Below are 25,789 nucleotides of genomic sequence, written 5' to 3'. Positions count from 1 at the left end.
GGATGCTGTCTCCATGTTTCATTTATTCATTTTCTCCACACTGATGTGCTGTATACCTGCTATATATATGCCAGGCACAGCGCTAAGTGCCTAAGAATATGATATGGTTCTTTCCGTGAGAAGCTCCAAAAGTCTAAAGGTGGAAATATGTAAGGAAACAGCATAATATGATATGATCAAGGTTCCTTAAGGGGTTGTATAGTGCGCTGGTTAAGTTCAAAGAGGAAGGTGCTGATTCCACCTGAGGAATCAGGCTGACGATTTTGTCTAGAGGGACCAGGGAAGTTGTCCAAAGGGAGCCAAGTCAAGACCAAAGGAAGGGAAACCTGAGAGTCAAAAGCAGGTGTGCCTACCTCATACTAAAATCCAGATCTAAATCTCAGGCATAAGAAAAGAACTTCAAATGAGGAAGGAGCCAAGAGTCAGAAAGAAGGAAAGTCAGACCATTCTGAGCATACGAGGACGAGACGGTGGGTCCTGGACAGTCACTGAGAGAAATGTTAGAATGCGGAGGGCTCATCTTTATTAAATGGTAGATGTTTGGCTTAAACTTACTGAATGGTGGGATGAAGTCAGTATTGGGAGCCAACACATGGAAGCATAGGATTACTATGACCTAAGCACAGAATAGGTTTTGGAAATGGTTATGATGGGACAGGAATGTTGGGGTCAAGTTGAGAAGGACTTTGATTGCCAGCCCCAGAAGCATGAACTTATCCTGTTTGCAGTTGGGGGCGGGGCCATCACACGGGAGGTTGGCCAGGCAGCAGGATTGGGGCAGGTCATGAGTGAACTCATGATTGACTCTCCCAGACACAAGTCCTAGAAAGGAGCTGCATCAACCTAGGAGAAGGGGACCCCTTTTTCTAATTTGCATAAAAACACACATGATGCATGTGGTAGCCCCAGTTGTCATCTCTATTTTAGGAAAAGGATTCTGGCGGCAAATGTTTGTTCATGGATTCAATTAATGCCTATCAAGCACCTCCTATGGTTCAGACATCATTCTAGACCCCTGGGACTCAGTGGTAAATGAGACAGATCTATCTCCACCCTCAGAGCCCAGAGAAAGTAAGCAGGGATGCTAGAAATGAAAGAACTATTTTAAAGGCTGTTGCTCTTCCCGTAGCTTTTCTCTATCCAATTCTACCCACCCTTTAAAGCCCAGCTCAATCCCAGCCACCTTCCCCAGTGATAACCCTTACTGATCTCCTTCTCCAGAACTCATACTTTAAAAACTTAAAAAAAAAAACCTCATACTTAACTTTTTTTCTGATTACAGAAATAACATGTTCAGTATACAAATTCAAAAACAATGTAAGTACCTAATATAAAGAGAACATACGCTCACTAAAAAGAAGCACTTTGCATTAATACATATGCCTCTAATATTTTACTTCTGTACAACCACCAATGCATCATTGTCATCATCATCTTCATCTTCATTATAAAGTGAGCACATTATGTCCAAAATTATGGTTTTAAACTTTATACCTGGAGAGAACCTAGAATTCTTTTATTTTTACAACTTTATTGAGATATATTTCACACACCATATAATTCACCCACTTAAAGTGTGCAGTTCTGTAGTTTGTAGTATATTCACAGAGCTGTGCAACTATCACCACAGTCTAATTCCAGAACATTTTCATCATCCTAAAAAGAAACCACGTACCTATTAGCAGTCATTCCCTATGCCCATTTCCCTACATCCCCACAGGCCCAGATGACCACTAATCTCCTCTCCGTCTCTATGGATTTGAAATTCTGGACATTTCACATAAACGGAATCATATAGTATGTGGCCTTTTGTGACTGGTTCTTTCACTTAGCATAATGTTTTCAAGGTTCATTCATGCATCAGTATTATATTTTTTCTTTCTTCTCTTTTTTTTTTCAAAGTACTATCCATTCTATGGGTATAGCACATTTTATTTATCCGTTCTTCAGTTGACAAGACATTTGGGTTGTTTCCACTTTTTGGCTATTATAAAAATGCTGCTATAAACATGAAGGTGGCTGCATCATTTTACATCCCCACGAGCAGTGTATGAGGATTCCAATTTCTCGACATTCTCATAGGATTTCTTTGTAAGAAGGAGCTGCCTCTACTCTGGAATAGAAGGGTCTGAGGTAGGCTGGATGGCTGCTAATCGTCCATTCATTGTATATGTACAAATTACAATAGCTTTGTCTTCCAAGTTTATGGTAAAGTCTGAAAAGGTGCTTTTGAGCGAATCCTTCTTTGGGGGGAAAAATATTGATTTGGGTTAATGTTCTTCACCAAAGAGCTACATTTGACTATAGTCTTTCTTTCAGCAATCACGTGAATCCAAAAGGTGGTTTGGGGTTTGTTTTTTCTTTAAATTCTGAGACAGGGAAAGATCGTGAATTTAGATATCAAGAGCTCTGGACACCGCTTCCGGTGGCAGGGTCTGGGGAAGGGGCGCCAGGCGCCGTGCCGGGCCGCGAAGGTGGCAAGAAGAAGCCCCTGAAGCAGCCCAAGAAGCAAGCCAAGGAGATGGACGAGGAAGATAAGGCATTCAAGCAGAAATGGAAGGAGGAGCAAAAGAAACCCGAGGAGCTAAAAGCGAAGGCCGCGGGGAAAGGCCCCCTGGCCACAGGTGGGATTAAGAAATCGGGCAAAAAGTAAGCCATTCCTTGTGCCGGAGGCAATGGTGATCCTTAATTCCATTCCTGTTTAAACATCTGGATTAAACATCTGGATTCCCTGCCATAACATCTGTTGCCACCTGTAGCTAGAATGAAGTGTTGTCTTGGAACCTATTGTACATTTAAGAACAAACTTTTGTTAAAAAAAAAAAAAAAAAAAAGCTCTGGACAATTGTTGACTCCATAGGGTCTGTGATAATTAAAACATTCTCTTTGAGAGTTAGTTAGTTAGTTATACCCTTTAAGGGAAAAATATGCACATGAGATTTTATACTTGGTAGCACTCCTGAAAATAACAGAGCTACAGTAAATCTGTAGGAGGAAAGAACCTCCAAAAACAAGTTAAAAGTAAAATATTAGTTCAATAAAGCATGAGAATACGATCAGAATTAAATAAAGCAGTGATAGAGAACAGTTAAATTATTTAAAACAGTACATAATTATATCTATATCATCGCATCTCTTTAAAACTTTCTCTAATTCATTTAAACATAATAATTACTCTTTGCCCTTGTAATAAGATATTCTATTTTGTTTAAAAATATATAGTTAAGTACTCTGGTAAGCCCTTTGCCACAATTAAGACATCCCTCTCTTTTTCATATTGCAGTCAAAACACATGAGAATCAATAAACAACCGCTTCAGCATTAGGTTTACATCCATACTTTAGTGAGGGCAAGTATCACGGGAGTACGTGGAAATCTCTTAGGACAGATGGTCAGTCACTTCTTCCAAACATATTTCTGAACACGGTAATGTTCCCTTCCCCATTAATCTGGTGATTTTCTTCCTTTTTACTATGAAGTATTACTTCCATTTGTTGAGGATGGTAATAATCTTCAGATCAGGAAGAGTAAGGGAACCAGCATCTACTGAGTAATCCCTGAGTGCTGAGACTTATTTTGTGATTCATTGTAATTTTTTTAAAAAAGAAATTTGATTTCAAGTAAATAAATATTTTTAGGAATATCGCTTAGACATTCCTCATGTATTTTAACTCATACCCTTTATTACTGATGAACAAACAGTGAAACAAAATGCAAGTGTTGATCAACCCTCAATGGAATTGAGCGGAAAGAGGTAGTAGAGAGAATCTAGTGTTTATCCCCTCCCACACTTAGCAATTGGAACCACTATCCAGACGAAACAGAGCCCTCAATGGTAGTGGAATATCTATCTGGGGATAGAGTTGTAATCAGTTGTCAGTTTCTTCCCTCAGATTCTGAGTTCACCAGCTAAGAGCTAGATGCTCAGGACCAAGGTGTAGTATGTGTGCAGATAGATAAATAGGTAGCTTAGATATATATAAGATAAATAGATGATAGACAAATAATCATAAGAAACATGCTGCTGTTATGTTTAGAGTAAGATTTTCAGAATCTGTAGTTAAAATTTTAGATAAAAATTACCAAGTCCAAATCTTTTGTCTCAGTGCTCAGTATAAAATATGATTGTAAAAAAAAATAGTCATTGGATGAAGAAGGTAATTCCATTGCCTTACTGTCAACATTATATCATACCTTAAAATCAGATGTGACTGTGGAACAACGGTTTATCAATATGTTGTATAATTGTTGATCAATTTAGAAATAAGAGATTCAAACCTTGTTTCCCTTCTGTAAATAAGAGGATAAAATTAAAGCATTTTAAGTTTGAAGGGTTCATCTTTAATTTAGTAATAACCAAATTTTAGTGCCTAAAAGTGTGTACTTATCTGATTTTCTTTCTTCATACATGTGTCTTATGTGTTTGTAGTTAAAGCGGTTGAGCAACATTTGACATTCGTGATTATTTTCTATTTAGATATCATAGCTCTCTTTTTCCTCTTTATCATTTCACTTCATTATTAATGCATTGAAAAGATATTACCAAAAAAATCACAAAATAATTCAATTTCAATGTAGAATGTGAAGCAGGAAATATATTTTACTTCTTCCTTCCTTTTCTGAACAATTTTCTCTTAAACACAAGGATATTTAGCAAGGCTTTAAACAGTGCTGAACAAGTTTAGTTTTTCATTGCAGTTGCCAAATATTAACCATCTCACCACCTCACAGTTATGCAGCAGTTATTCATCACATTGTGTGTATGTTAATTATACAAATAATTAATAAGTTATTTATTCCAATAATTAAATTTCAATAATAAAACTTTCTTACTGGAAAGTATTCAAATAACACAAAGGAATATCTAGTAAAACTTTAAAATTCCCAACCTGCAGAAAATCTTGATCTCCTTCCAGAGGTAGCCACTATTAATAGCTGGTATATATCATTCCAGATGCTTTTTGATATACATAACATTTCATGCTTATAATTTCAAAGAATACCATTACTTAAATTTTACTCAGATTCAAATTATATGAAACTCAAGTTACCCAACCTGAGAGTGATATCCATATGAGAATTCCAATTTTTGCACCAGGTATCTGGCAACTTTCCTATTGCTAGCAGGAAGAAGGGCAAGCAAAAATAGAATACTGTAAAGCTTGACAGACGTATCTAGTACTACTATTCATTTTTTAATATAAAAGCATGGATTTTCTTGTATGGCTTGTGGTATTTTTCTCTTTACCTTATCAAATTCTGTTCTATTGCTTTTCAGAATTGAGTCTTCTCTCCTGCCCACATCATTTAAGAGTTACTACCATTACAATACAGTAGAAAGAGTATGGGATTTGGAGTAATAAAATCTGGTACAAGTTCCAACTTTGCCACTTACTAGCTGTGAGTCCTTCAGTAAATTATGTGTATTCTCTACCCCTCATTTTCCTCATTGGAATAAAGAATGGCAAACCAACTACCTCACTAGGATTGTTTTGAAGAGTAGAGACTTGTAATCCAAACTAGACATGATAAGCATTGTGTCATTCAGGATGGACTAAGTTTTGCTGTGGCTTAATATAACAAACGTTTATTTCTTGTTGACACCGTATGTCCATATGAGTCATGAGAGGCTCTGCTCAGGGATGCAGGGTAACAGAGGCTGCATCTCTATACAGTCTTCCTCAGCCACCTTGGCAGGGGGAAGAGACCAGGCAAGAGGAATACTGGCCCTTAAGGCAACCACATGGATATGTACATCTCATTGGTCCGAGCAGGTGGAACGGCCATGCCTAACTTCCAAGGGAGACGTAAAAGGCATTCCACCCAGGATCCAGAAGACAGAGAGCTGGAACTTAGTGAAGAGCACTAATGACCACTAATGTTAGCAAACATTAAATATAATGTAAAGCCTTTCGAGGGAAGGGTGAAAAGTCATTCCTTGTTATTTTCTTTGATCCCAAAGGTATTCAAGAAAGATTTCCAAGGAAGGAAAACAAGTCTGGGGACAAAAATGGGAGCCTTGTGTGGGAGTCAGTCATGGTGGAAAGGAAAATAGGGTGAGGAATTCAACAAGAAAAGAAAGTGAGGGAAGGGACAGTGTCACAGTGAAGCAAGCTGGGTCTCGTGTGACTAGAGACTGAGCCCCACGCTTCTAGATCTGCAGAGGGTTGCAAACTGCAGCCTAGGTGAACTCTTCCTCAATCCCCTCCATATATCATTAGATGTAGGATGCCTGCCTCACACAGAAGACCTCAAAGCCACTTCACTCCACCTTTGAGCTCAGTTCCTGGTATGCCTTCTGCTATCTGGTCTCACTGTTGGCGTTGTGTTCTCGTGTTGGCCTTTGCACAGCTCCTGGGGCTCTTTATCATGGAAGATTACTACCCAATCCAGGGGTGGCAACACCATGGCCACCAGGCTTCACAAGCCACTGAAACAGTCACAGCAAGGTTTTCTTTCTATCCCCTCAGAACCTCTAAAGAGCATCCTATTTTCTTGGTGCTTTAAAGTAAAGGAAGAAGTCTCCCTTATTGTGTATAAGGAAAGCATGTCAACATAAGTGGAAATAGTTTAGATTTCATTATTCCAAGTCCAGTTTTTCCTAATATTCCTCTACTTTGGCTTAATTGTAGAAGGGTTACAAATCTACAAGAGGGTTAGGATCCCATATCTATATGTTTAGAATTTCTCTGGTCAGAATATTCCTTCAAAAATATCACCACCAGGCATCGGACGGTGTGGGTGTGTATTTTCATGTGTGTGAGTGTGCTGAGGGAAGGGTGCATGAGGGAAGAGGAAATGTGAAGCTTCAAAAAAAGGAAATGGGGAATGGTCTTGTTGCATTTAATCAGTGGAAAACCGTGGTCAAAAAAAATGTATTTTTTCTTTTGAAACTCTTAGTCTCTTTATCTTATGCTCAAAGGAATAAATATTATAAAATTAAGCTGTATAAAAGTAAAATTATGTGGATCAGAGAACTGAAGCAATTCTGTGCAGATTCCCTTGATCACCCAAACCAGCGAGCAGATCCGTGGGAGGAGCAAGGTAGAGGGACGGTTAGGTGTGGTTGCTATGGCAACCATGTGCTGATTGGAATTGTGATTCATCCCTGGCTCCACATTTTCCTTTTCTCTTCTTAACTGGCCCCTAAAGATTTGCAGTCCTTGGGGTCTTGGTGCTACCAAGGCAGGTCACAGAGAGACATCGTGCAGCCAGAGGTAGCTGTCCCCTAGCAATAGCAAGGAAGGCACAAGTTATTCATGTGCCTGGGATAAACAGGGTACAAGTGTAAATAAGGTTTAACCAGAGAGATGCAAGTGAGCAAGAAACATCAGAATGCCAAGCTTCCAGGCCAAGTCCTGGAATGCCACAACTCTGAAATGACAGAACCAAAGTGAGGCCATAGAAGCCAGATCAGCCTGTGAAGTGCAGATATAAAAGACCATGAGTTCATTTTCTGATGTTAAGAAGAAACACTGGTATTGACAAGAGAGACAAAGGTTTGCCCAGAGGGTTGGAGTGGGATGTACTTTTCCAACACGTGTTTCTGAGCTTCAGCTTTCTCATCCATAAGATGAAATGCTGCCTTGAAGGTTGCTGTGGGGACCAGAGGCATAATAAATCCTCCTCAGCTGCTCAATTGAGTTGTCTGTGACCCTTTCTGAGGGGGAAAATATGGGTGGCCATATTAAGAACAATTGCAAAATCTTGGCTGATATTGTTTTTACCTTAATAGGGAAGATAAGGGTTCAGCATCATTGGCAAAGCTGTGAGAAGAGACTCTGAAGATCATCTCTTTAGATCCCTACTTAGGGATCTAAAAAATGCCCATTTGTGCTTCTCCTGTTGGCGTTTCCTTCATCAAATAGAATGGGCTAGGTTCTACCTCTCTTGATGAAACATGATGCATGGACTAGGTGACATTTTTATTTTGTTTTTGGTTGGTTGTATTCTTATCATCTAGGGAGGGTGTAGGAAATCACATACGCCTCTAACCACTCTTAACAGGAGTGTCCATAGTCTGTGCCCCTTGTTTAAAAGGAATTACCTTCAAGGACTTAACTTTCAGGGAAGGTTATTTCCGCTGCAGTATGCTCTAGAATTGTGGCTAGATGATGGAAATGCTGCTTAATGCTTCAGCATTCTGACTCTCCAATCCTGAGGTTCTTGATCTGTGGTCCAGGGGTCTATGAATGGAATTCAGAAGATCTGTGAGCCAACTGAAATTGTATGAAAAAAGCTGCCTGTAGTTATATGTGTAGATGGAGTTTCCTGGAGAGGATTCCTTGGTGTTCATCTGGTTCTCAAATTTGGCGGTGACTCAGTTTAAGAATGATCATAATCTGAGTGCTCTGTGTCTGTTCTCTTGTTGGCAGTTGTATTTATCAGTGTTTTGTCCACTGAGGAGTTGGTGAGAGTAGAAAAAGAGGGAGGACATTAAAGAAATTTTTTTGGTAAGAAAAATCATATTCTCAGATTCTGACTTAAAACTGATCTCCCCATTACATAGCAATGCAACAGTTCCTATGCAATACCATTAAAAACATTAAATAATGTACGCAAAATGTGTACATTTTACTGTAAGTAAAATTTACCTGAACACCATAAATACATATTGGACTCTAATTAACGATATGCATATTTAGGGGTGAAGTATACTGATATCTGCAACTTACTTTGAAAAGCATCAAAATAATAAGATTGATTAATGGATGAATAGAAGCATAGGCAGATGAATAGCTATGTTACAAAGCAAACACATCAAAATGTTAATTGTAGAATCTTTGTAGCAGGTATATGGATGTTCACTGTATAATTCTTTTGTCTTTCTGTATATTTGAAAAGTTTAATAAAATGTTGGAAAAATATATGATCATAATATTTAGAGTGCATACAACTGTATATGACACAGAAGACAGAATAAGGATCGAAAGAAATGAATGGAAGTTGATTTTATAACTTTGATATTTATTGATTCAATTTAGAGGTAATTCTTTAGTACATAGAAGTAAATCAACAAATGTTCAAATTTCAAGTGCAGAGAATTTATGGTCAAGAGGAATTACTGTGACGTATCTGTGTGCTTAGCAAGACAGCCCTCTGAACAGTGACCATGATTGCATATTATCCCCATATTTGGTAGGGTTTGCATAGTTTTATTTGGAGTTTGTTCTAACACAAAGCTCTTCTTGCCTTCAATTATTTTCTAGTCTATTTCTTTGCTTGACTGCACACCATTAATCTTAGTAATTTTCCTCTACCTATCTGCTTCAGATACATCTTATCTGAATCACCCATCTCTAGTATGTAGACAGGCTTTCACTACACCCCAGCGAGTGAAAGAAAGAGTTGCTGTGTTCTTCTTTACATTTTACCAGGCATAGGTCAGTCTCTAAAAATCAACCTGTTAGAATTTTTCTTAATAAGAGAGTACTAAACGAGATGAGATTTAACTTTACCATGTTAATCCAGGCATGAGTAGTTTTACATCCTGCTTGGACCAACGTGCTTAATAATTGATCATGAGAACCATATAAACTCTGGCACTAAAACTTGGGAGGTTACTAATTAAAAAACAAAAGAGTTTTTCCATTTTAGCATCGCAGGCCCGGTGCATTGTGGGTGACAGCTCATTCGAACCACTGAATCTAAGAGTTGCAAAAGGAGCAAAACCAAAACAGCTTATTGGAGCTGATGAACTGTTTTGTTTTGTTTTCACACTTGTATACTTCATACAGTACACATTATAGTTAATTATTATGTTTCAAGTAAAACTGTGGTGATTTTTTCCCCCCATGACAATGAAGCAACTAAGTCACTAGATCTGTTTTTGGGGTTTTTTTTTCTTTCTTTCTTTCTAATGACCCCAGTGTTTAAAGTCAGATCTTTTGAAAAGGACTTAACAGAGCATCATGAGACGTGATAGGTGCTTAGGGTGCAACTTTAATGCCAACAGACTGGAAAACAAACAGCATAACCCAGACAAGACATAACTTTGTTCTTCAGCATCTGTGTGAAGAGGAAATCAGATGTTTCTGGGATGTGCTCCCGCTCACAGGTGTGGAAGAGAAGATGTCAGTTCCCGACTCACCACATTGTGGGTGGGATTCTGATTTGGGGCAAGGCGACAGGGTATTGCATTGTCTCTCACAATAACAGCTCGATTCACTTAGCTCCATGCTTTTGTTTCAGTCAGCCACAAGCGGACGTTAAAAAAGCGTGAAGCATCCCTTAATCCCATGAGCCTGGTGTGTGCTGGCTCCTGTCACTGCATTCTCCAGCTCTGTTGCCAGTGGAAGTGAGAGATGGACCCCAGGCTTGCAACCGCTGTTCTTTGCTCTGCCACCAAACCACTGAGCTGTTGGCACTTTAATTGTTTTATACCAGGAGGAAACCAATTGTGTTGATGTGAATGTCTTATTCATCGGACATTACAGGCTTCACATTTTTAAGGAGCTGAAACTCCCAAGTCCCCAACGTGCAGCCGCAGTGAATCAAGACAAGAGTTCTGTGATGATGTTTTCGAATTTATTGCAGTTGCTCTTTAAAAGATTTGACAGTATTTTAGAATTCTAAACGCCACAATTTGAAAGCCTGTCTGAGGTTGTGTGCTAATCAAAAACAGTAAATCATGTTTGACTTATAAAGGTCAGCAGAGTAGTAAAACTAAGAGTTAGTGCATATTTTTTTCCTTTTCCTTTTAAATGTGTAGACAAATATAGAGACTCAAGTGAACAGACAATTTATCAAGGACCTAAGGCATCTTTCTGGTGCATGAAAATGTCCAAATTCTCCCCATGGGCTACGTTTTGAAAATTGCAGTCCTGGGGAAGAAGCTTAGTTTCTGTGTCATCCTGAGTCCAGGACACTCTAGATATTTCTCACAGGCAGAATAAGACCTTTCCACATTAAGTGCTACAAAATCTGGTGCTTTGTGAGCAGTCACAAGACATTTGAAGAACCTGCTGCATTATCTGATTTGATGTCATCCTGAAAAAAACAACTATTTACCCACAGATTTCACAGAGGCAGCTGAGACTTCATCTGTGTGGAAAGCACACAACTGCCCTTGGTTGGGGATTGCCCTGGCGACTCCCCTGCTTAAAAGCCTCTAAGACCTCCTCACTACATACAGAATAAAGCCCCAAACCCTAAGCAGGGCACGTAAGGCCCTCCACTCCACCAGCCTCCCCTACCCTGTCAGCTTCCCCTGCACTTTGTTTCCTGACATCCAAATATGTGCCTGCCCCATTGGCCACTCACTGCTTCCCAGAGCCCTAGGCTATTCAAGAATGCCCTCCTTCCTCCTTTCTACACATTAAACTTCTATTTATCTTTCAAAGCCCAGTTCTTCCTCACTGCATTGGTACCTCTAGGATAACACTTCCATTCTCCATTTTGACTTAGAGGTTGCTGTTGTCCTGTCGTGCCCTTCCAAACTCTTGAGGCTCCTGAGGACGGCAGTGGTGTGCTGGTAAATATTTAGCAGCCATCTCTCCAGAAAGAGCAGGAAAGCCCTGGTTGGTCAATTGTCTGTATCCCATGGTGTAAATACACCTCCTTCCATTGCCAATTTCAAGGGTGGCTGTGTTTAATAACAGCTTGCAAAATTCCTGAAAATTTTAGCATTGGGCTCTCACAAGCCAGTTCAAGCCAGCTTCAGAACACCACTGGGACCTTGCTTTAACAGTCCTTGGAATAGTCTCCTCTTACCCCCTAAACACTGTGCTTTCCTTAAAAAAGAGATGTTCAGTGTTTCCTGAATTGAAATAGGCAAGCCAGCTGATAGTTTGGCTCTGCCACAGCTCATTGAGTGGGGTGTCATTTGCCACAGAGATTCGGGGGATATTTGCACCTCTTGTCATTTGAGAGTGGTGGCCTTAGCCATCCCCCCCATGCCACGGTGCACAGGCATGTGTGAATTTAAACAGATGGATTTATTGGAAGTGCAACTGAGAACTGCGGTGAGGAGCAAGTTGATGGTCTTGAATCCAGCAGCCTCATTAGAACAGAATGTGATCCACCATGGCGTCAATAAAACACTTACAGAGGAAAGCCTAAGACACAGATTTGGGAGGATAAGTGACAAATTCTTTGAGGGAGGAGAGAATGCTATAGGCTCAGATCTCAACATCTTTCCAACAAATCTTTTGTCATTTTATTTATTTTTTTAATTAATTAACTTATTTATTTATTTTTGGCTGCGTTGGGTCTTCATTGCTGCGCGCAGGCTTTCTCTAGTTGGGGTGAGCGGGGGCTACTCTTCGTTGTGGTGCGCGGGCTTCTCATTGTGGTGGCTTCTCTTGTTGCGGAGCACGGGCTCTAGGTGCGCGGGCTTCAGTAGTTGTGGCACACGGGCTCAGTAGTTGTGGCTCGCAGGCTCTAGAGCGCAGGCTCAGTAGCTGTTGCGCACGGGCTTAGTTGCTCTGCAGCATGTGGGATCTTCCCAGCCCAGGGCTCGAACCCATGTCCCCTGCACTGGCAGGCAGATTCTTAACCACTGCACCACCAGGGAAGCCCTCTTTTGCCGTTCTTGATGTGAGCCTTTGTCTGACTTTTGTGACTCACAATTTGAGATTGGAACGTCAGCATATTTTAGTTCATGTAGTAAAGTGCCAAGCTGGCTAGCTCTGTTTTTATAATCAACTTGGAAATAACAGCGTATCAACCCTGTTGTTCCTGTAAGGGTGACCAACTCCTTCTGGTTTACCCAAGTTTTAAAATTGAAAGTCCCACACCCTGGAAACCCCCTCAGTCAAACTGGGACAGTTGGCCACCCCAGTTACTGTAAAGGTGTGGTTCCTGTAGTGAATGCTATGGGTACTTACACTTGGAATATACCTCGCACGGCTGCTATGCCAGGAGACATTGAACCAGTGACTGAAAGGATCAGAACTTCTTTAAAAGCCCAGTTTATAAAATCTGTTCTCCTCTTAAGGTTATGGTCCTATCTTTCAGGCACATTCTTTATTTTTTTATTTTATTTTATTTTATTTGGCCACACCTCTCAGCGTGCGGGATCTTAGTTCCCTGACCAGGGATCGAACCCGCACCCTCTGCAGTGGAAGAGCAGATTCTTAACCACTGGACCTCCAGGGAAGTCCCCCAGGCACATTCTTTAAATGAGAGGGTAAATGAAAATGTACTTTGGATAGGAGAAAATGCTACATGTGCACAAAAGGTTGCTATTTATTTCTCATAATGATACACATGTTCCATAACTATCCCATATTTTCATACTCATCTTGGGTATGATGGGATAACCAGTATCAAAATACTTTAAAATAGCCTATTAGGATTTTGTGGGGAGTACATATCAGATAACTTTACATGTAGATAGAGTCTTAACTTCCATGGATCAGCCCTCAAGTGATTTGTTGTTCATTGGCACTGTTCATATTGTGAAGCTGCTACACGAGAAAGAGTTGGTGGGGAGCTTAGCTGGGTGTCCAATGTCTGAATCCCTCAGCATGACCTTGTTGGACCTTCCTCGCTGTCAGCAGACATTTCCTGGTGGAAATGATGTGCTATGGTAGTGTCCACAATGTGTCACTTTGTGACAGTGTCAAATTGTGCCCCATAAGAATCGATGTTTCTGCTATAATATGACATATGTGTTCCTACGTGTGTTTAGCAAACTACCACAGTAAAAACTGTACAGTTTATGGGAAGAAATAGAGTAAGGGGCAGACCACTCAAATTGTATTCAACATAGTATTTTAGTATGTTTGAGCTGCTCTAACAGAATACCATAGATGGGGTGACTTATAAACAATAGAAATTTATTTCTCACAGTTCTTGAGGGTTGGAAGTCCAAGATCAAGGCACCAGCAGATCTAGTGTCTGGTGAGGTCCCTCTTCCTCTTCTTGCTATGTCCTCAACATGAAGGAAGGAGCAAGAGAGCTCTCTGGGGTCTCTATTTATATAAGGGCTCTAATCCCATTCACGTGGGCTCCACCCTTATGAACTAATTTTCTCCCAAAGGTTCCACCTCAGAATACCATCACATTAGGTTTAGGTTTCAACATATGAATTTGAGGGGGGACACAAACATTCAGTCTATAGCACATGGCACCCACAAGAGCAGTAAAAACACTACTAAAAATACTAGCACAGTTTACAGGTGAAAGAAGTTTGGTGGAAGGGTTGAGGCTACCGAATTTTGGCTGAAACAGCAAAATGTGCAGAGATCTAGGAGAACTGTACAATAAACAATTCCAAGACAGAGCATCATGTGGCCGAACTAAGCCAAGATGAAATATGTGAGGTAAGTGGGCAGCATGTACAATACTGCAGACCCCTTCAGCTTGCACACGACTGTGTTTTATGTCTCATGCACGTGGCTGCTGTGACTTAGTGGCTCAAAACTAACATTAACACAAATTCTCTCACGTGAACCAACACGACTTCTGGTTTATGCTGACACTGTTCTCTGTTTACCAATCATATGTGATCTAGTTTTCACTACAGAAAGTCATCTTAGCTTTGCAAATTTCTGCTGAATCTTAGCTTTGCAAATTTCTGTCTCATGGTTCATGAGACAGATTAAAGTTGTAGATGATCATATATATTGAATTCAAAACCCTTAGCATGAAATTTTCTTGTGCTTCAACACTTTGGACAGTAATAACTAGACAACTTTTAATTTGAAAGAAAAAAATCCACCCAAAATGAAGTCACATCTGCTCTCAGATCTTTTAATTAAAGTCAGACATGAACCCTCGTGTTTCTCTGACTGCTAAATACTTAGAAGTGGTTTTATGAGATTTGTGTGTGTGTGTTTTAAGTTGTAAAAAATGCACACACTGCTGAGTTACATGACTTCGGTTTATTTAAATATAGTTTAGTAGGACTGTAATATATAAGGAAGGTGAAAGGGCAGAATTCTATTTAATTAACTTATACCCACTTGGGAACCAGTCAATTATAAAGGTATGCTGAGCAAATAAAGCTTCACATATGAAATCCTTGAAAAGAATAAGCCACTTCGGTGAAGGCTTTCCTATTCTTAACTTTGTCATTAAAATTATTTCTATTAGCTATTTCAAACCTTAGATTATATGTATGTATGCATATGTGTGTATATGATTATATGTATGATTTTTATATATTAGGTATGATTATATATAAATGATTATATGTGCAATTGAATATATATATATATATGATTTTTTAAAAGATTAAAATATGTCTTGGTGGCTCTTAGAAGACCTAGATCAGTACTTTCCCTGCACACTTTTGGCCTTTATTGAGATAGGACATGCTCCCAGGATTGCCATCCTTTAATCTACATGTGGATTAAAATATGACCAGTGTTTTATATTTACATAAATCTGATTTAATAAACAGTCACACCATTAAAATAGAGGATTCTTTTCAATCACAGCTAATTACACATCATATAATGCCTGGTCTTTAACGAGGATTTCAATAAATGTTTGTTGATAACGATGATTATTAAAATGATATGTTAAGTCGGTCTCCTTGTGTAAGAAATGCTTTGTTTTGAAATGTTAGACTTAAAGCTTTGCCTAAAAATTTTTAATTATAATCACCACTTTGGCAAGAAGCTTAAAATGTGCAGAGTCGCTGCAATTAGTGCATTGTGCACCCATATGGATGTTACCAAACAGCTTTCAATTTAAAGGATTTGGGCTATTTGAGTGATGGACCTTCTGTTAAGCTTAAAACAAAGCCCGACTATTTCTGCATTCATTTTAATTAATATTCTCTTGCTGGTCTCAAAGATGTATTCTCTTCTGGTGGGGAGAAGCATGATTATCATAAATCAGAAATAAGTTACAGAAGTAGGTTTAACTAATTTTCTACTTCGTTCTGTTTCATCCCATTTCTCCCCACCCCACAAGGAGCTTCAGTGCAATGTCAGAACAACTGGAAAACACTGCTTTCAGATGTTCTCAAAGAAAACCTATATTTCTAGCCAAATCATAACATAATTAAACTCACAAAAAAATGAAGAAATAAAGCTGTCCCCAGATTTTTGAAAATCATTATGAAGTTTAAAACGTATCGTTTTGAGTCCAACATTCATGTCAAATCTACAGTATAAAATTTGATTATATATGTTGTATATATACAAATGAGTATATGTGTCATATATGTATATATTTGTATATATACATGATATTTTTACTTCAGAGAGGTTTGTAGTTGCCTAGGTGCTTGGGGTTTAGCAATCTTATTTGTGGACTTAATTTTCTACAGTAGCAAATTCTGCTTGAAGATTAATTAGGTACAAAAGATTAGTATTTTAAGCAAAATCAAACTCAAACTCACACAGCCTGGTAGGTTTTTTTTTCCTAGATATTTTTTATGTGAAGTCTTATTAATATGATATTTGGGGAAAAGAAGCTTTCTGGACTTTGTCTTTCACCAAATCAGAATAAATTCTGTAAACGGTTATGTGTGTTAGTTAAGGCCCTGATTTTTTAACTATTTTCAAACATCTCCCCTGCAACCACTCTCTATACACCTTCAGAAAGACAATCACTCCAATGGCCACTGGAATCCTCTGAGTACCTGAATGCCCAATTTAGGACAACTATGAATGCTGATTTCAAAAGTAGACAGCTAAAATGATCCCCCCAAATCTTCACCGAATGCTTAAGAATAAGATAAATATGAAAATTACAAAGCAGAATTGTAATTTACCAGAACACATGGGTAAAATAATTCATCCAATATGTGAGTGGAAAGGGATAAAATCATTAAGTCCACTCTAGAACACACCATAGCAGGTCCTGTTTTTTTTTTTCTTTTCCAGCATTAAGGAAATTCATTCCCCCTAGCCACTAGATTTGGCACAGAGATACTCTAGTTTTTCCATATTGTCTGGATTTTTCATTTTTATTTCCTTTTTTTAAAGCATGTGATTAATTATACACCTGTCTTTAAATTCCTCCTTATATACCGGTCTTTTGGATTCTACATTTGAAAAGAAGGAAATGTGGAGTTAATTTTATTCTAGTTTAGAAACAGATAAAAGCTAAAGGTGGTCAAATAATATACATTGTTTTTCTTGAAGAGAGGTTAACTATTTTATAATTCTATACTGTCTTTGCTACTGGGAGGTAGCTTTATTTCCATCAAATTGCTTCCCTTTCTGTTAGGCATCTTTACACAGAAGTCCCCCAAACAGAAATGAGCGGATTATCCAACACTACCCTATGTGTAGCTTCACATACGTCCTGGTGAATATACTGTTCACAATTAAGGTGATGAAAGTAAACCTACAGTTGTTTTAATTTGGAAGCAAAATAATCACTTCTCTCCAGTGAGGCTTAGAGAGAGAAAAAAAAGGGGGGGGGGCCAGAGTCTTCCTGTAGAAAAAAGAATACTTTGTGGAGGGGCAGTGCAGCAGGGTTAAAAAAATAAAAAGTAAAACAAACACAAAACCTGAGAGTGGGTAAGTAGGCCAGCAAAAGAGAGACCATCTGATCACATGGAAGCACCCTGAGCTGGGGTACTGGGCTGTGTTGTCCCACTGGCGTGTAAACTGCGTGTGTGTGTGTATGTGTAAGGGGGTGTGTGTGTGTATGTGTACACATAGAGATTTAACAGGGAGCACAGAGGGAATTAGAAAGAGCCTGGCCCGTTTTTAATTTGGGTCTGTTTGCTTGCATTTAGCACTTAAGAGCTTCTACATTCAGTTTGCTCAAAAGAATGATGAAGCACTCCTTGCTTATGCCTCAAATCAGAAATGCATGAAGTGCAGCTGCAGAGATAATACATTTTCCCCAAAGGCTTTGGCTGAGCAAATTAGGTGTCAATGGGGTGCCTGCGCAGGCAGTACTCTCTCTAATTAGTCTCTTGAGCCTAGTTGGTGGCGGGTATGAGATGATCTAATCAATTGGTCTGTGTCTGATGGTTCGTGTAAAAATCCTACCAGGCAGACTCTCTCCCACAGGTCACCCACCTGCACAGCGGGGCTGCTCATTTTCATTTTTCATCTCCTCCATCACATGATGCTGACAGTTGGTTTTAAGAAAATTGAATCCAAAAAATATCTAGTTCATAGGGCACATGGGTCAGAACAAAGTTGCATTATGGGTACCAGCAATCCAATTAATTAATATTTATAGCTGAGAAGCTCTATGTAGATATTTCTGAATAAGGATTTTATCAATAAAATCCAATTTCTTCTTTAAAACATTCATTTCTAGAGAAAGAACATTGTAAAAACAGAAAGCAAGATATAAATGGCATCTGTTAATCTTATGGTTTATATACCTAGGAGTTGATGTGCACATAGTTTATAATTTATATTCAGTTTCATTTGTATTGTGTGTGTGGTGCATTTTAATAATCAATTAAATGTAAGGAAGGATTTTGCTATTATACTTTGCTTCCCTATGAATGTTGTGTGTCCTCTCCTTCCACCTATATCCCCACCTGTCAAATGCATGATTACATTTAGATTTTAAAGAATTTTTCTAGCAGTAAACTCACCTACCTCCTATGCAGTCCTTGAAAACTGAAACAGATGCGGATGCCACCCAAGGAGGAAGAAAGGACATCCCATGCTGCCGGTGAACAATATTAGGCAGGGTAGTGGGCACAGTTTGGGCTCAACTGCTCACAGAGATGGGAAAGGGTCTAGCTCTCATTGGCACCTCCCTTCTTTTCGTATTATTGGCTCCTTTCATTAAATGTCTGAGCCTAAACCTAAGTAATAGACATCTCATAATCACTCTGTTCACCACTTATTATCCAATTACTATTATTTTGTATTATCCTTTATTATCCAACTCTGCTTATGCCCTGGGTTAGGTACATATGATTCTCCTAGAGGTTACACCCAAAGAATCAGAGCAAAGGCAAGGACAAACACCAGGAATGACTAAAAGAAAGGCTTAAATCAACCCAATAGGAAAGTAACATGCTATGGACGATGGTGCACACATATGGTTACATAAAATCAGATATACTGAAAATCAAATCATTTTTTTCAAATAGAATGTCGAGTTAAAAAAAAAAATGTTTGACCTACAGGAAGGTGTTAATCCTACCCACGTTTCTCAGCCTGTAGTGTATCTGTGGATGGCCACCTCTGTTCCCAGCACTGTGCTATTTCAGCAAGAGCACAGGCACAGCATTTGCCCTTGGTCACCATGCCAGGAGGGAATAACATCTGAGAACATATTCCACTCCCAAGTTCTCAGATTCTACCTTTCCCCTTCCTGTTCATTCCACAACTGTCTACTGACTACCTGAGCTAGGTCTGGGCTATGCTCTAGGGACACAATGGCCAACAAAACGAAGCTTAATCAAGAATATAATGATGCCACCTGCCACCCTACATGCTCCCTCACAGCAAATGCCCTCAGACCACAGGGACTACATGAAGTCTGTAGTTCAGAAGGTCAGCTTGGGTGCCAGGTCTGCATCCTGCTGATTAAAGTGGTGGAGTGGAGGAGAGCCAGGCAATGACTACTACTTCATTCGGGTGTGGCTGTAGGAACTCCGTGTCTAGGCAAGCAGATGTCAGGACAAACCCTGACTCCTGTTTGGCCAGGGTGGGCAGGCTTCCTGGAAGAGCTGGCATCTCTTAGAAGAAAACAATAGGGGAAAATCTTCATAACTTTAGATTTGGCAAAGGATTTTTAGATATGACACAAAAACCACAAGCAACAAAAGAAAAGCATGGATAAATTGGACATAATCAAAATTAAAATGTTTGTGCATCAAAGGACACTACCAATACGGTGAAAAGGCAGCCCACAGAATGGGAGTAAATATTTGCAAATCAAGGGATTAATATCCAAAATATATTTTTTTAAAAAACTCCTACAACTCAACAACAGACAAACAATCCAATTTAAAAATGGGCAAAGGACTTGGATAGATATTTCTTCAAATAAAATATACAAATGGCCAACAAGCTCAAACATCACTAATTATTAGGGGAATGTGAATCAAAATCACAGTGAGATACCAGTTCATACCCACTAGGCTATCTATAATCAAGAAAAAACAAAAACAAAAAACCAGAAAATAACAAACGTTTGCAAGGATGTAGAGAAATTAGAATATTTGTATATTGCTGGGGGGATTATAAAATGGTGCAGCCACTGTGGAAAATGGTTTGCCAGTTCCTCAGAAAGTTAAACAGAATCGCCATATGACCCAGCAATTCCACTACCAAGTGTTACCCAAAAGAATTGAAAACAGGTACTCAGACAAATACTTGTACATTAATGTTCATAGCAGCACTATTCACAATAGCCAAAAGGTGAAAATAACTCAAATATACATCAACTCATGAATGGATAAACAAAATGTGGTATATTCATACAATGGAATATTATTCAGCGATAAAAAAGAATGAAGTACTGGTGCAAGCTACAACATGGGTGAACTTTAGGAACATTATGTTAAGTGAAAGAAGCCAGACACAGCATATTGTATGATTCCATTTATATGAAATATCCAGAATAGGTAAATACACAGAGGCAGAAAGCAGATTCACTGTTGCCAAGGAGCCTGGAGCAAGAGAAGAATGAGAATGAAGGATATAAGATATGTAAATAAAGGATATAAGGTCTCCTTTGGGGATGATAGAAATGTTTTGGAATGAGATAGAAGTGATGGTTTCACAACATTGTGAATGCACTAAATGCCAGTTAATTATATGCTTTAAAACGGTTAATTTTGTGTTATATGAATTTCACCTGAATTTTTTAAAAAAGGGTGGAAGGTTAACCTTCCAAAAATCATCATAGTAAGTGGGGGAAATGAGTAGAGGGTGGAGAGGATGCTGTTTTAATGGTTCTTAACTGTAAGATTGGAACTTGTTGCTTCCTTGGTCAAGGTAGTGCCATTCAGGGCTGATGTGCTTGGTTCCCTAGCCTGCAAGGGCAGCAGTAGGGCAACTGCACTGCAAAGTCTCGACAAAAGGCCACTGTTCCCTGTCTGCCAGGGAAGATGCCTGTGTGGCAGTGTGGAAGGGGACAAGCAGGCCTGACCAGGCCTCAGTGACCTCAAGCTTCTAAACTGAGATAATGAGTTGGTTCTGGGATTCAGTGGAGCTGATGGATCGAATCTCTGGGCTGTGCGACTTGACCCTGGCAGTGTTTCTTTTCACCCTTCCTGGCAAGACATTATTTTCCCATCCTAGAAACTCAATGAAAATGCTTAAGGGCCAAAAAAGAAACGGAGAGAGAAGCAGAGTGAACATTCCTTCTTTCTTCTTGAACCGTTCACATGGAAGTAGTTACCGAGTTTAAGCAGGCATCATTGGAAATGCACAGTTGTATGCAGGATGTTGGGAAGAGGTTGGCGATTCAGGTCACGCGGGCCAATTTTCGTTCTGCTGAAACTAGGTCTGATAATTGGCACTGTGGAATTATATACAGCTGGATTTTTTTAAAAACATGTATGTGATCCGTTTTTCTATTTCATGTTCATAAAAATGAACACGATACATCCTTTTAATGGTCTGTATGATGCTACAGGCACTTAATTAAGACCAGTATTAGTGCTAATGATTTGGGGAAGGAAATTTGCTGAATTTCTTTTTCTCTAAATAATCCAAGAGGAGGTTAGACCATTTAAATTCATGGAGTTAAATTATTTTAACAGAAGAAAATGCAATCAGAGCATTTGTTTATCGTATTATAAGGACCGTTTTGGTTAAGGAGACTGCTCTGCTTCCAGTATGTGTGCTCGAGGCCGCTGTGGAAAGAATGGATAGGCTCACTTTGGCCTGACCGATTCTGATGTCTCATATAATTTAGGAAAAATGAATGATGTAAGATTTTTTTGGTTGTTTTGTTTTTAACATATAACAATTTTCTCTTTTCCTCCTTCCAGGATTAAGTTGTCATCATTCTGGGAAGGAAAAAAAAACATTAATGAAGTGGCCAATAATACGAAGGGAATCATGGATCTGTTTCCTTTCACTCTCTGTGGTGGATTTCACTTACAAGAAAATTGAAGCTGGCAAGACCTGTTTTCTCTGCAATTTATTTAAAACCTTGCACGCATTTGGATACCTTGTGATTTCCAAGAACTATGTGAAGATTAAGTTTTGCTTACTGATACATGGCATGTATTCTTTTCAGTCTTTTGTGTTTGATTTTTTTTGATTTCCCTCTGCACCGCGGCGTCTCTGTAAAGGTTTTTATGCTTTCACCAGCCATGTCTTAAATACATTAAGACAACACACTCGGTGTTCACACTTCTTCAGTAATGTCTGTACTTGAAAGCCACATAGTGGCATAAAACAATGTGTGTTTTCTTTGAGAGCAGTGCACATTTTGAAACCACCAGGAAGGAAAACTATAGCTAAAAAAACCCCCATGTTCTCTGACTGACTTGACACCTTGGTCCCTGGCCATGGGACCCCACTTGTCTCTTACCTTTTGAGGACATAGGCAAAAGTGTTTTTTTTTTTTTTTTTTCTTGGAAATAACTGCACACTTATATAGGATATCGGAATCTGCTTAGCATTTTCAAGCCACATAGGATGACTGTTCTCCGAGCAGGTTGGAAGTGAAGAAACAAATATGAAGCATTAAGAACAAAGACAGGGATAAATCGCTTCTTTTTGAACCTCTAGAAATTGAGGTAGCTTTTTACATGCTTTCTGGGTCTTGTCAACATCTTATTTTTTCCATCCACTTTGTTACGCTTTGTGAGTATTTTCTAAATGGTGAAAAGAGTGAGGAACAGAATGTTTAAAGCACGGGTGCAAAAGAATTCTATCTGCTAGATGAGCCCTGAATGCTGTCTTTACTAGTCAACATTTAAAAAACAAATTACAAAGCTATCCAGAGTTTGGAATTTGCTCATTTACACCAAAACACCTTTGAACTACATTTTTCTAAACATTCCAGGCTAATTGGAAGGCATCATTGGGTACCCTAACTTTAAGCAGTCTCCAGGAATAACTGTTCGGATGCAGGTTTTAGAAACAAGGCAGGAGTCTTGCTTTAAAGATGGAAAAGGGAAAAAGGAAAGGCCTGGCTTCCCTTGTTTAAGAAGCTGAGAGACCTTGGAGGATGAAGGCGAGTATGTGACATGGAGGGGAAGGTGGATTGGGCACGCGCGTGCTTTGATCCAGAGGGAGAGCTGCCTGGCGCAGGTCTGTTCCCGGCGGGGCAGCCTCACTGCAGACCCCAAATAACACTGGGGCAGCTAGGAAACTTCATCTCGAGCATGAAACCTAGCTCCTGAGGACACCAGTCCTTATGGAAATACCTTCGTGTACATTGTTTTACATTTCCTAGTAGAGAGGAGGAGAGACTGAGAACTTGAAATGTGTCGCACTTTTTTAGGATCTAGAGTAGGAGTTATGAGCCAGTTTGACAAAAACTTTCCCTGAGAGTCAGGTGAAGGAAAAGCTTTTCTATAGTCACCCAGTATACCTAGGAAATTGGACCCAGGATTTCTAAACATTAAAACAGTACTTGCCCTGGAGTGGGGTGTGAGTATAGATGTCAGGTCACAATCCATCTTGTCCAGAGTAGTAGTCATTGTAAGCTTCTAAGTGCTAAGCGAGGAATTATTTACTGATTGATTTTAAAGAGAGGAAAAGTTATCCAAGGCCAGAATGCTTACTGTTTGCTACCTAGAAATACTTCCCATTCTTCTTTCATACATTCCAACTCTTTGGCAGTCTTTAGAGGTATTTTGATTTAACGTGTATTTACATTAGGATTTCTTAAAGTAAATGTGGAGAGAAAACTTTACGTGCAATCAAAAAGCGGCCTTTCCTGTGATTTATTTTGAATTATTCATTTGGGGGAGAGGCATAACTTTTGTACTTAATGAAGTTTAAACCAAGGGCTGATGATGATTCAGTCTTGCTATGTAATAAACTTTCTAACTTGAAATTTTGAAAATATTTAATGTTTAAAGACTTCAATTAGAAATGTTAGAGTTATTCAGAGATATATGCCCCTGTCATTGGCAGCTTCTCTTGGGAAATGAAACGTAATACTTCTCAGTGGGGGGAGTAAATCTGTTTTATTACAGAGACATATGTCTCAGAAGGGTCTCATTTAGGAGGTTTTCGGTTCCCCATGCTTGCCATTGGTGTAGGACATCAAAGTTTACTTTGTCTCTCTCTTTCCTCTCCCATTTGCGAACACCTTCTCCTTTTTTTTCCCTCCTCTTGCTGAGGACAGCCATGAAAATCACTACAGACTGTGTTCATGAGCAGATTTACTATTCTATTGAGAAAGCACTGGAATGTTTTGTGAGATTATTTTTATATGAAGGAGTAGCTTGGATTCAAACAGCTGGAATAGTTAGAACACATTAGCATGGTAGCTGTATCCGTGTGACGTCACTGCACACACAGTATTTTGAAAGGCAACTTGGGACTTCATGTCCATTTTCTTAAAGGAAGAGTTTGGTTGACTTAAAAATACAAGATACATAGGACATGAAAAAAAATGTTTGCAGTGCTCAGAAAAAAACCAGGGGCATAAGGCGGGGGTGGCTGTCCGTCCCCTGACACAAGGATGAGAGGCTATTTCTACCTCCCAAGGGTGATGAGAAGAGTTTCCAGAGGAGCCTCCAGGCTTGTGGAGAAAGCACGGTCTCTTGGTATCCTTTCCTCAGTGTGAACATGATAGCCAGTGTAATCAATACCCTAGGTAATGCGTCTATACAAGATAATCATCTGTGAATATTACTGGTTTTGTAATCTTTGTTATATAAGAGGAAGTTTAGGCTGTACATACTGGGGTAGATTATTGCCTGCCCCATACATAGGAATATGCTGCGTAATTGCATATAACTTCCATCTCCCTTACCAGCTTGTAGGCAGAGGAAACCGTATGTTACTGCCTTGCAATTTTCTCATACACCAAAAACCAAACCAAACAAAATTCAAATAAAATAAGCAGTCTCCTATTCTCATTCCCTTCCTACAGCAGCATATTTTAGAGGCACATACAAAATCTACATTCTCTCTAGTTGGGAGTGGATTTTTAAAATTTTTCTTTTAGCTTTTTTTTGTATGATACACTGAGATGTGTACTTTCTAACAGGGGGTTGGTACCTAAGAAATGAGCTAGCATCATTCAGAAAATTATTATACTTCAAAATGACACATAGTAAGGAGAATGGAATAATACATGTTGCATATTTGTTACCAATTGTAATTTGTATTATGAAAGACATAATGGTTTGTCAGCTGTCACTGTTGTTTTCTTGTAACATGATATGGAATAAAGTATAGCAGAATCTCTGTACATTTTCTTGGTACATCTTGGTGGGTACCAAATAACACCATATACTCCATCAAAGAAACATTGTCTTAAAAACTCTTAGACACAACCATTCTTAAAGAATGCAAACAAGAGACCAAACACACAACGCTCTTGGATGTGGGAAGGAGTGAGTTAGCTGGTACGTTCCAGAAATCTGTTAAACCCTCCCTTTGCTTGATTTGCTATGCCAAATGCAGGTAAAGGACTAGAGGTTGTGCAAAACAAATCTTGTGAGCTCCAAGATCTTCACAATTCCCCCAGCTCCTTACTGACATTCACCACATGTTCTGTGCATCTGGAGCCAATCTGGTTTTGTTTAATGACAATCTTACTAGTATCTTTTATTGCCTCTTCCTCTCTCTCTCTCTCTCTCTCCCTTTTTTTTTTTTTTTTTTTTTTTGCACATATACTAAGATGAGGTGAGTAGGTTACCCTCCATTGAATACAAATCAAAGCCTGAGCGCGCTGACATTCTGCCAGAAGCGTTAGTGTTCTCGGAGCTGAGCACATTTCCCTGAACACCGCCTAGTGGGCGCCTGCACCTGAC

At 39.2% G+C, this 25,789-nt stretch overlaps 1 protein-coding gene across 3 annotated transcripts in view; it reads left to right on the top strand.

Annotated features, from left to right (window-relative positions):
- Positions 1–25,206, top strand: part of CDK14 (cyclin dependent kinase 14) — a 595,554-nt gene extending 570,348 nt beyond the window's left edge. For all 3 annotated transcript variants that reach the window (XM_061198583.1, XM_061198580.1, XM_061198584.1), the window contains one exon: positions 21,833–25,206. The gene's annotated coding sequence lies outside the window, so the exon portion shown is untranslated. The remainder of the gene's footprint in view (positions 1–21,832) is intronic.
- The last annotated feature ends 583 nt before the right edge of the window (positions 25,207–25,789 follow it).

Source organism: Eubalaena glacialis, chromosome 8 (genome assembly GCF_028564815.1).
Source record: "Eubalaena glacialis isolate mEubGla1 chromosome 8, mEubGla1.1.hap2.+ XY, whole genome shotgun sequence".
Taxonomy (NCBI): Eukaryota; Metazoa; Chordata; class Mammalia; order Artiodactyla; family Balaenidae; genus Eubalaena; species Eubalaena glacialis.
This window is presented reverse-complemented; position numbering and strand designations above follow the sequence as displayed.